The 10196-nt window shown below is 45.4% G+C and overlaps 1 pseudogene; it reads left to right on the top strand.

Moving 5' to 3' along the window:
• The first annotated feature begins 5677 nt into the window (after positions 1 to 5677).
• LOC118643214 lies at positions 5678 to 7515 on the top strand (annotated as a pseudogene).
• The last annotated feature ends 2681 nt before the right edge of the window (positions 7516 to 10196 follow it).

Below are 10196 nucleotides of genomic sequence, written 5' to 3'. Positions count from 1 at the left end.
CTCAAATTGTTATTTCTCTCTCCCTCCTTCTCTCCCTTCCTCTCTATCTAAAAGATTCAGTGGGAAAATATCCTCAGGCATGAATGAAAAAACAAACAAAAAAACATTCTTAGGACCACAGGCCCACGCTCTAACTGCTGAGCCAAACCGGCCAGAGTAGAGTCTGTTGGAAGCATCAACCACCAAATTAATTTAGCATAAATGCAACTTCAGTGAAATTTTGCAAGCAGTTTTACAAAACATATTAATAAGACCACAGTAAAATAGATGCTCTTCAGAAAAAACACTAGATGTGGCTAAAGCTTTAATTTATATATATGAATATGTACCAAGAATAGTTATCCTGATTTTGAAAAAAATATATTTAGATTAAAAATATGAACACTTCAGAGTTTTACTTTAATGTACATGAATATATGCTATTTTAATATATTAGAAGGGTTTTATTTTTGAAAATAAGTTTTGAACATCTTTGTATAGGTCTATACATTTTTTCTTTAAATCCTCACCCAAGGACATTTTTGCATTTATCTTCAGATAGAGGGGGAGGGAGAGAGGAAGAAAGAGAGAGAAAAACATCAATGTGAGAGAGATACATCAACTGGTTGCCACCCACACGACCCCAACTGTGGCACGTGCCCCTAGTGGGAACCGAACCTGGGTCTCTCTGGTCCATGGGCCAACACTCTAACTGCTGAGCCAAACCAGCCAGGGCTATAAATTTTTTTAAATTAAAAAAATTTGAATTGATTTAGAGGGAGAGAGAGAGAGAGAGAGAGAGAGAGAGAGAGAGAGAGAGAGAAAGATCTATTTGTTGTTCCACTTATTTATGCGTTCATTGGTTGATTCTTGCACGTGCCCTGGGGACCTTGGCATACTGTATCTGGATGATCTTCTAACCAGCAGAGCTACCTGGCCAGGCCTAGGTCTATCAATTTATTAAGCCAATTTGGTGGTCAATAAATAAATATTAATTATTTTTAAATATTATTCCTTACTCTCAAAATGTCCCAGTTTGGATGACTTAAATATGGGGGGCGAGGACAGGAAGTTTACAGTTGTCAGCACAAAAAGCAGAGTTTATCTGGTAATATTATTTATTAATTATTATATTATTTTCTATATGAACAACTATAAACCTACTTTTGCCCCACCTTGTATGTTCACTCTACCTGTGATTTAGCAATTCTACTTTAGGGATGGGACCAGCCAAAATGTGTACATATGAGCAACATAAGACATGTGCAAGAATGTTCATAGCAGATTATTTGTCATAACTCCAAACTGAAACAAACACATAATCAAACATAGAATGGGTAAACAGTGTATGGTCTTGCCTATGACTGGACTTTAGGATCACCTGCAGGGCGTTTAGACCACTCCCCTGTGATTCTCCCCTAAGACACTGTGCTAACACCTTCCTCATGAGAACCCTGAGGTCCACGCCTCCTTCCTGACTTCAGGACTGTTAGGTGGAGCCAGAGGTGAAGCTGAGTGTGACCTCAATCCACTGAGCACTCCCCCTTTCTTCCCAGGCCCTTTGCTAATCCTGCCTCTGGAGATGCTGTTTTGCAATGACTGACCAGGTCCTCGAGAGCTGGAGCTGGGCTTTTGATTAGCTCAGTAAATAGACGGCAAAGGCCCGTCTTGCAAAGAAGAATTTAAAATTTCCTCACCCAGTGACTCCTATTCTCATTTCCAACTTGGAACATGCCTCCTTCTCTCACACTTACAAGTAGCAAAGTCGGGGGCAGCAGCATCCTCTGTTTCCCTGGGGCAGAAACAAGGGTATTTCCGTGGCTCAGGCACACCGGAGGAGGGGCTGCCAGGACCCACCGGGGCCCCCCTCAGGGAGAGCTGAACTTCAGCAAGTGCTGGCGCTGCCCGCAGGCCCAGTCTCCAGCACTGAGCAGACCTTCGCTCCCTGTAGAATTCTGTAAGCTGAGCTGGTGGACGTCTTGGGGGTGACTTTCCGTCCTTTTCAGTATCCACTTAGTGGCAAGGTCAGGATGGCTGGAGCTGGAGCCCGAGCACTTGCAGTGGCTGCAGGAGCCAGGGGGCCCTGTGCAGAAGGCACAGCATTAAAACCGGCCGCACCGCAGCGTGAAGCCGAGGACACGCACTGGGGCTCCTGCCTGCCCCAGCACACCCGGCTCTCGCACCCTAAGTCCCCCTGTATGCCACACCACTCTGAAGTAGAAGGCATTTGAAAACTGTCTTTTTCTAAGTAATAGTGTAGTATAGTAGTTTGTAAGCAACAAAACAAAACCTCACTTTAAAAAAAAAAAAAATTTGTGTTTGTTACAGATGTTTCTTCTTTTTTCCCCACTGACAACCTCCTCCCCATCCCCTCCCCATTCCCAGCTTTGTTGTCTATGTCCCTTGGTCATGCATACATGCATATAAGTTCTGTGGTTTATCCCCCCCCCCCCAACTTTCCTCCTCTGAGGCTTGTCAGTCTGTACCCCATCTCTGGGTCAATTTTGTTCATCAGTTTGTTTAGTTCATTATAATTCACAAATAAGTGAGATTATGATATTTGTCTTTCTCTGCTTGGCTTGTATCACTTAGCATAATACTCTCCAGGTCCTTCCATGCCATCTCAAAAGATAAGAAAGCTTGCTTTCTTACAGCTGCATAGTATTCCATTGTGTACATGCATCACAGCTTTTTTATCCACTCACCTATTGATGGACACTTAAAACCTCACTTTTTGAAATACTTTTACAGCATTTCTATGTTACATGTTCCACTTTATTACTTTAATTGTGTTAAAAGATAAAATGTCAATTATAAAAGTTTATCTGAGGCATTGTATTTTTATATTTTATGCTTCCCTCCAGCCTACTTTTTCTCTACCTTGGGACATTTCCCAGGTGTCTGTGTAAAGTTACTGAGGACCCAGTAGATGGCGCTGCTACACTGCCTTTTTGGTCAGTTTTCAGAATTGTTGCCTTCTGGGACACTCATCAGAAACTTGTCATCTTAGAACAGGGGTTGAAAGGAAAACCCAAATCTCTTAACCTAGTTCTAAGTAGGTACCAACTAAGATTCTAAATCTTCTTTTTTCCAAATCTTTAAAAGTTCTGTGCCTTGAATAAATAGAGATATTTTCTAAACATCCATTTCTTGGGTATTTATTTTTAATACCTCTTATCTGAGATTCTGAGGGTATTCTACTAATATTTTCTCTCAAGGTCTTTTTTTATTTTATTTTATTTTTATTTTAAAGAGAGAGAAAGGGAGAGGGAGAGAGATAGACACATTGATGAAAAAGAACATTGATTGGCTGCCTCCTGCATGTCCTCCACTGGGGATCGGGCCCACAACCTGGGCATGTGCTCTGACTGGGAATCAAACTGGTGACCTCTTAGTGCATGGGTCAATGCTCAACCACTGAGCCACACTGGCCAGACTTCTCTCCAGGTCTTAAAATGTAGATGGGTAGATAAATCCCCTCACAAATTTCTTACTATTATTTTCTACACATAAAACAGCCAAGTCCAGAGAGGTCCTGTTACTCTGAAAATTGAGTTTTGCCTCCCAGCAAACTGCCTTTTGACTTTTAAAATATCAACACTCTAAAAAATAAGGTAAACTCTGTCTGAGGAGTGAATGAATGTGTGACAAGCTGGCCACAGCATCTTTACTGCCATCCCCAGGCCTATCCTTGGAGCTGGCTAATAGGCATCTTGCTCAATTTTTTTTCTTATTTTTAAATTTTCAGGGATACAAAAAAGGAGAGTTAATCTAACAAACATACATGCACCTACCACTCAACTTAAGAAAGAAAAGATCACGTGTGCCCTTGAACTGTCCTTCCTCCCTAGTATTTAGAGTTCAATATTTGCATTTGTGTCTTTGTAACTGTTCTTTTGTACTTGTTTTTCTTCCTGTTCAACATTATATTTTGAAAAACTATCCACTTTTCTATGTAGCTTATTCATTTTTACATTTGCACATTAAGTGCATTCTCCACAGTGTTTGGGGTGGGAAACCTTTTTTCTGCCAAGGGCCATTTGGATATACAATCATCCCTCATTTATCGTGGTTAATCCGTTCCAGACTCTAGTGGTTGCATCTGGTGTTGAAGGATTTCTGGGGTGCTCAAATACATAGGACTACAGTCCATACGTACAGTAATTTTAATTTTAATTGTAATACAGGGGTGTATTATTGACTCAGACAACTGAGCACGCGCTGTATCATTTTTACAGTCTTGATCAACTTTTTAATTAATATATTTATAAAAACTGCGATAGAGTGAAGCCACAAAAGTTGAGGCGTGAAGCGGTGAGGGATGACTGTATATAACATCATTCCAGGGACATACAAAATTATCAACTTAAAAATTAGTCTGTAGCCCGGCAGGTTTGGCTTAGTGGTTGAGTGTCAACCCATGTACCAAGAGGTAACCAGTTCAATTCCCAGTCAGAACACATGCCCAGGTGGTGGGCCTGATCCCCAGTGGGGGGCATGTAGGAAGCGGCCAACTGATGTTTCTCTCTTGTCAATGTTTCTAGCTCTCTCTCCCTCTCCCTTCTTCTCTCTCTAAAAATCAATACAGAAAAAAAAAAAATTAAATCCCCACCCAAGGATTTTTTTTATTTATCTTCAGACAGAATGGGAGGGAGAAAGAAAGGGAGAGAGAAACATCGATGTGAAAAAGACATTAATTGGTTGCCTCCCACATGGCCCTGACCAGGGCTGAGGCCCAAACTGCAACCAAGATGCGTGCCCTTGACCAGAATCAAACCCACAACTCTTTGTTTTGCAGGCTGATGCTCTAACCACTGAGCAAAACCAGCCAGGGCTTAGCTAACTTTTTATGCTGAAGTGTTGGGCTTTCTAAAATTATAATAGCTAAATTATCAAAGAGTTTCATGAATAGTAATTCTGAACCATTTTTTAAAATATTTTTTTCTTTATTAATTTTTAGAGAGAGAGGAAGGGAGAGGAAGAGAGGGATAGAAACATTGATGAGAGAAAACATTGATTGGCCACCTCCTGCATGCCCCCACACTGGGAATAGAACCTGTGACCTCTTGGTGCATGGGTTGTCGCTCAACCACTAAACATCACCAGTTGAACTGAACCACTCTCGAACACAAAGAGTTCACTAGCCATCTATCTTACACACAATAGATGTAGGAAAGTAAGCAGACAGGGCACACTTCCTGAATCAACCCATTTCAACTAGGCAAAGGAGAAGAGAGGCTAATTAGATGTGCTGGGTGACACATAGCAGGTTAGAACTGGGAGGGACCCTAGAATTCTTTCATCGATAGAAAACCTAGGGTGTAGAGAGAGGATCACTGAGTAGTTTAACATCACAGACATCATTAGAGGCGGAGCAGGAAGTAGGACCTAGAAACCCTGTTTCCGAGACCCTTTTCAATCCAGGTTGACAATATAAATATATCTAAATGTGGTCCCTGTTGTGTTATTTTAAAAAGCTGTGGGAAATTGTAAGATGGCACCCAGGGACCCAAGAGGGGAAATCCTGTGGGTCCTGGGGGGGAGGACAGAAAGGCCCCAGTGAGCAACACAGGACCAGTGGGTAGAGGGGCAGCAGCTACCACAGCAGCGTCGTGGGAATGTTACAAGTCTTAAGAACTCAGCACAAGCAGCAGAGATACATGCAACATGGTGACTGGAACCCTAAGGGCTCTACAATATGAATAATTTTCTAGAGAACACCATCTTCTTTGAAGAGTACATCAGAGTGAAGGCGCAGTCTGTCCCACAACACAGGATGAAGGGATTTCGGGGCTCACCAGCCTCTAAGGGTCCAGAAGCCCTTCAGGAGTCGCAGCAGAGGCTCCCACTACCACCGTACACCAACAGGTGGCGACTGCATGTACACAGGCAGCACTGAAGAGCCTGGGTCTGTGCTGAAACTTGCTGTCCAGTCACCACCAGTGTTCAGCCACAAACCTGGCAAGAACAGCAGATCCAGGTTCAATAGCCGCAGCAGGTTCTGGTCCAGGAGCAGGTCCAGCAGTCTCCACAGCGGGCATCAGCCCAGCAGCTCTTTCCACAGCTCACAGTTCACCAGCCTGCAGAGCAGCCCTCCCAGGTCCAGGTGCAGATCCAAGGCCAAGTGCCGCAGCCGGCATCCAGAACCCATCTTTGCAGAGCCCCAGCCCCTCGCAGCTGCAGGCAGCCCAGCAGATCCGAGCTGCAGAGATCCTGAAGGAGCACATCCCACATCAGCAGATCCAGGCTCAACTGGTGGCTGAGGGTCAGCAGATCCAGCCCCAGACCATGGGTGCCCTTTCCCCACCACCGCCCCAGCAGGGCTCCCCACAGGAAAGGAAGTGGTAGGTTGGCTCCAGCCTGGGAAGAAGTGCAAAGTGGACATGCCACCCCCTGTGTCCTACACCATCTCAGGGCAGCTGGTGGCCACTGTGCAGGCCATTCCACATGGCCAGCAGCACAGTTATGCATCTTTGAGGCCAGACTTACTGACAGCGGGCAGTGCTCACCTGTACAGTGCCACTAGGCCCACTACTAGCCCTACAGGAGAAACCTGGACCAGTCCTGTTTACTCTGCCCAGGCCCTGGGGGACTCTCAGCAGCAGGGCATTACCCACACTGCCTTTCTCCAGGAAGTCTACAACACAGTTCATGTCAGTGGCTCACCCATGGGCCTGGCAGCTCTAAAGCTGGAGGATGCCAAGGAGAAGATGGTGGGCACATCTGTAGTGAAAAACTCCCTTGAAGAGGTAGTGCAGACCCTTGCAAACTCTCTTTCCAGCACAGTTCATGAATGGCAACATCCACATCCCAGTGGCTGTGCAGGCTTCGGCAGGCACATACCAGAATACAGCTCAGACTGTCCACATATGGGACCCTCAGCAGTAGCCACAACAGACCCCTGGGAACAGACATCACCACCACCGCCACAGCAGCAACAGCTCCAGGTTCCTGGTTCAGCTCAAGCTGTCGGGTTGCTGAAGTTGAACCATAGTCCCCGCCACAGCCTTCCCCAGAACTTCTGCTTCCAGATTCTCTGAAGCCAGAAGAAGGACTTGAAGTATGAAAAAACTGGGCCCAGACCAAGAACACTGAGCTAGAGAAGGATGCTCAGAACAGACTGGTGCCCACTGGGAGACACCAGCTTCTGTGATTCTAGGAAGATACCATCTCTTCTGCTGTGGCCAAGTTGAATTATGGGCTCTGTCTAATGACAGGGAAGCTCAAAAGGGAGAAGGGGAACCCTATGATCCAGACATACTCTGCTACATTTTCCTGTGCTTGAGAAGAGAAATATTGAGGTGAGAGAGAAACATCGATTAGTTGCCTCCTGTAAGCACCCACAATCCAGTATCTTTTTGAAAGTGGTCGGGTTGATGACATTTTCTCTGATTTCTATTATGTTTGATTCACGGAGTGGCTGCATGAAGCTCTGAGGGACGTTCAGCCCCAGTCACTCCACTTGTTCTGCCACGTGACTGAGGAGCTGCTGTGGGAGTCAAGCAGCTCGGTGCTCACTCCCCTTCCACCCACTAACAGTGAGCTGGACAGACCACACAGGGCAGAGCCATCGCTCCACATGCTGCTGGAATCACAGAGCAGACCTCCCCGAGGAAGGAAAGCCTGTGGGTGGTAGCGGCCACTTCCATGGGAGCCAGGAGCAAAATCACAGAGACCGCCCTGCGCAGAGCCACACTCGGCTCTCCTACCGAGAGAGGCCAGTCCCAGGGAGGCAGCAGACTCACAGGGCACGGGGTGAGGAGGAACACTAGGTGGGAGGAATTCCAAACAAACTTGTGCTTTTGTTTTTCTGGTCTGCTTTGCTTTTGCTCAGTAGAGCTTGTAGAAGTGGAAGTAAGAGAATAAGAGGTGAGAAGGGACAGGACTCGGGCTCCATGGTGAATAGCAGTCCTAGCAGAGGTGAGGCTGGGAAGTTGGTCAATATCATTTTGCTCACCTTTCTATTACCTAATTAAGTTTAAAAATATTTCTGGAGTAACCTCCTTTTGTTGCCAGACAATGATCTAAGAGCTAGGACTATAGTAGTGGAAGACCAGGTCCCTGCCATTATGACATTTATATATATATATATACACATACACACACACACACACACACATACACACATATTATTTACATGTAATAATTTATCCACATAAACATATATTACTTATATAATTATACTATTTCAGTAAGAGAAACAGACAAGAACAATGTAACCAATTCAATAAATAGTAGTCCATGCAAATTCAGCTAGTGATAGGTGTGAAATAAAATTAAACAGGGTCAGGGAACAAAGAGTAGTGTGTGTGTGTGTGTGTGTGTGTGTGTGTGTGTGTGTGTATCTTTTAGATGAACATTCAGGGAAGGCTTCTAGGAGGAGGTGACATTTGGAAAGAGAACCTGGAAGAGGGTGTGAGTGATTTATCCATAAAACTGGGAAGAGCTTTTCTTTCCCCCAGCCCAGGATGCAGGTTGTCACCAGAGCTGGGACCACAGCCTCACTTCTACAAGGGAATAAGAGCCCTTCTACTGCAGCTGTGTGGGGACTGATGTCAGGGCTGTGGCCCAGCTGGGAGGGCTGGATCTGAGACCAGGTAAAGGGGAGCAATGTCTCCAGTTCCCTCGCAGCTGCAGCCCAGGCAACAAGCTGGGCTGGGGGTCTAAAAGGCATAGTAGGCTCTGCGAGCATAGGGCTTGAATCCCAGACCGCTACTCATCAGCTTGGCAACCTGGGCAGTTATTTAAGCATCAGTTTCTTTACTGGGGACTGAGGTTAGTGAGGGTCCCTCAGTCACAGGGTCATGGGTAGCATGAAATGAGCTCATATATATTAGGGTCCCTAGGACAGTGCCTGCCACATAATCAGTTCTGTATAAGTGTTGGTGTTATTAACACATTGCCTTCCTTGGGACCCAGAGCTCTTCCTGCTCTTCTCTGCCCCTATGGAAAAGGCTGGTGAAGGAGCACTTGCAACAAGGTCATCATTTTACCCTGTTGAAGCAGTGTCCTCAGGGCCCACCTCCATTCCCGCAGCTTTCCTTACTGAACTGATCACGAAAGGGCTGAGTGTGTCCACCTCCAGGCAGTATGGTCTCCCAGGGCAGATGCCCTGGCTCCTGGAGAGGATTCCTCCCACTGCCCTGCATGCAACTTCCAGGCCTCTTTCTACCTAGAGCTGGGGTGGGGGGGATTTACAAATTGACTCTCCCTTGGGGGAATCTAGCTACATTAAGCTTCTGTATCTTTAAGTCCATGTACAGAGGTGTGTATTTAATAGCTTATAGGAAAATGCAAACAAAATAGAGAACAAAAAGGCTGACCTGGTGATTCACTCCTCTGCTTAAGACATTTTAATGTTAAAATTGGCCCATTGTCTACTGGGCAGAGTGTAAACTCTGGTTGAGAACATCTGTGCTCTTTCCCTTCCTTTCCAGCCTCATTGCTCCACACTCCACAGGCCTCCCCTGGTAATTCCAGCCTCACAGGACTTCTTGCAGTTTCTGCAGCCAGCCAAGAACCCTCTGGATCCAGTTTGCTGTGTGCTAGTCCTCAGCCTGGAGCCCTCCTGTCTCCAGCCACTGCTGTTCTGTACCTGAGCAACTCTAATCCATCCTAAAAGTCTCCATTCCTCCCCAGTCTTCAATCTGGGTTAAAGGTCTCTTTCAGTGTTGCCCTAGCAACGGTCACTTCCTCCATCAATGACAGAGCTAGACTGTTACTCGGAGAGGTCAAGTAGTTCATCGCATGTTTGTGCCTCACCCCGTTGCACCCTCAGCAGCAGTGAGTGGTTAATGATGAGTTTATTCACTGAAGGCAAGTCCTTTGCTTTCTAGTGTGACAGGCCCTCTCACAGACACCCCAGAGCTGTTGTTAGACAGCCCCGAGTCAGGGGGAGCAGGCTGCCTCCAACCTTGATCCCTGTCTTCTCATATAAATAAATTTATAGGAGAGACCTTGATTGTGTTGTATAGTGTATTTATTAAACCATTAAGGCAAGTTAATTTATGAAAACATTAAAACATATACATTTAATAATGAAACAAAATGAGCAAACCTATACATTTGGCTTATGAAGCACAGACGGATGAAGAGCAACTGGGGTGGGTGGTTTCTGCCTTATATAACCTTCTGTCTATAAGTTTTTTAAGAAGTTCCTAGATATCCTGGTACAAATTAACTCTAAAAGCCTCCCTTTTTCTTTTTCTTTTTTTAAT

Source organism: Molossus molossus, unplaced genomic scaffold, assembly GCF_014108415.1.
Source record: "Molossus molossus isolate mMolMol1 unplaced genomic scaffold, mMolMol1.p scaffold_m16_p_32, whole genome shotgun sequence".
Classification (NCBI taxonomy): domain Eukaryota; kingdom Metazoa; phylum Chordata; class Mammalia; order Chiroptera; family Molossidae; genus Molossus; species Molossus molossus.
This window is presented reverse-complemented; position numbering and strand designations above follow the sequence as displayed.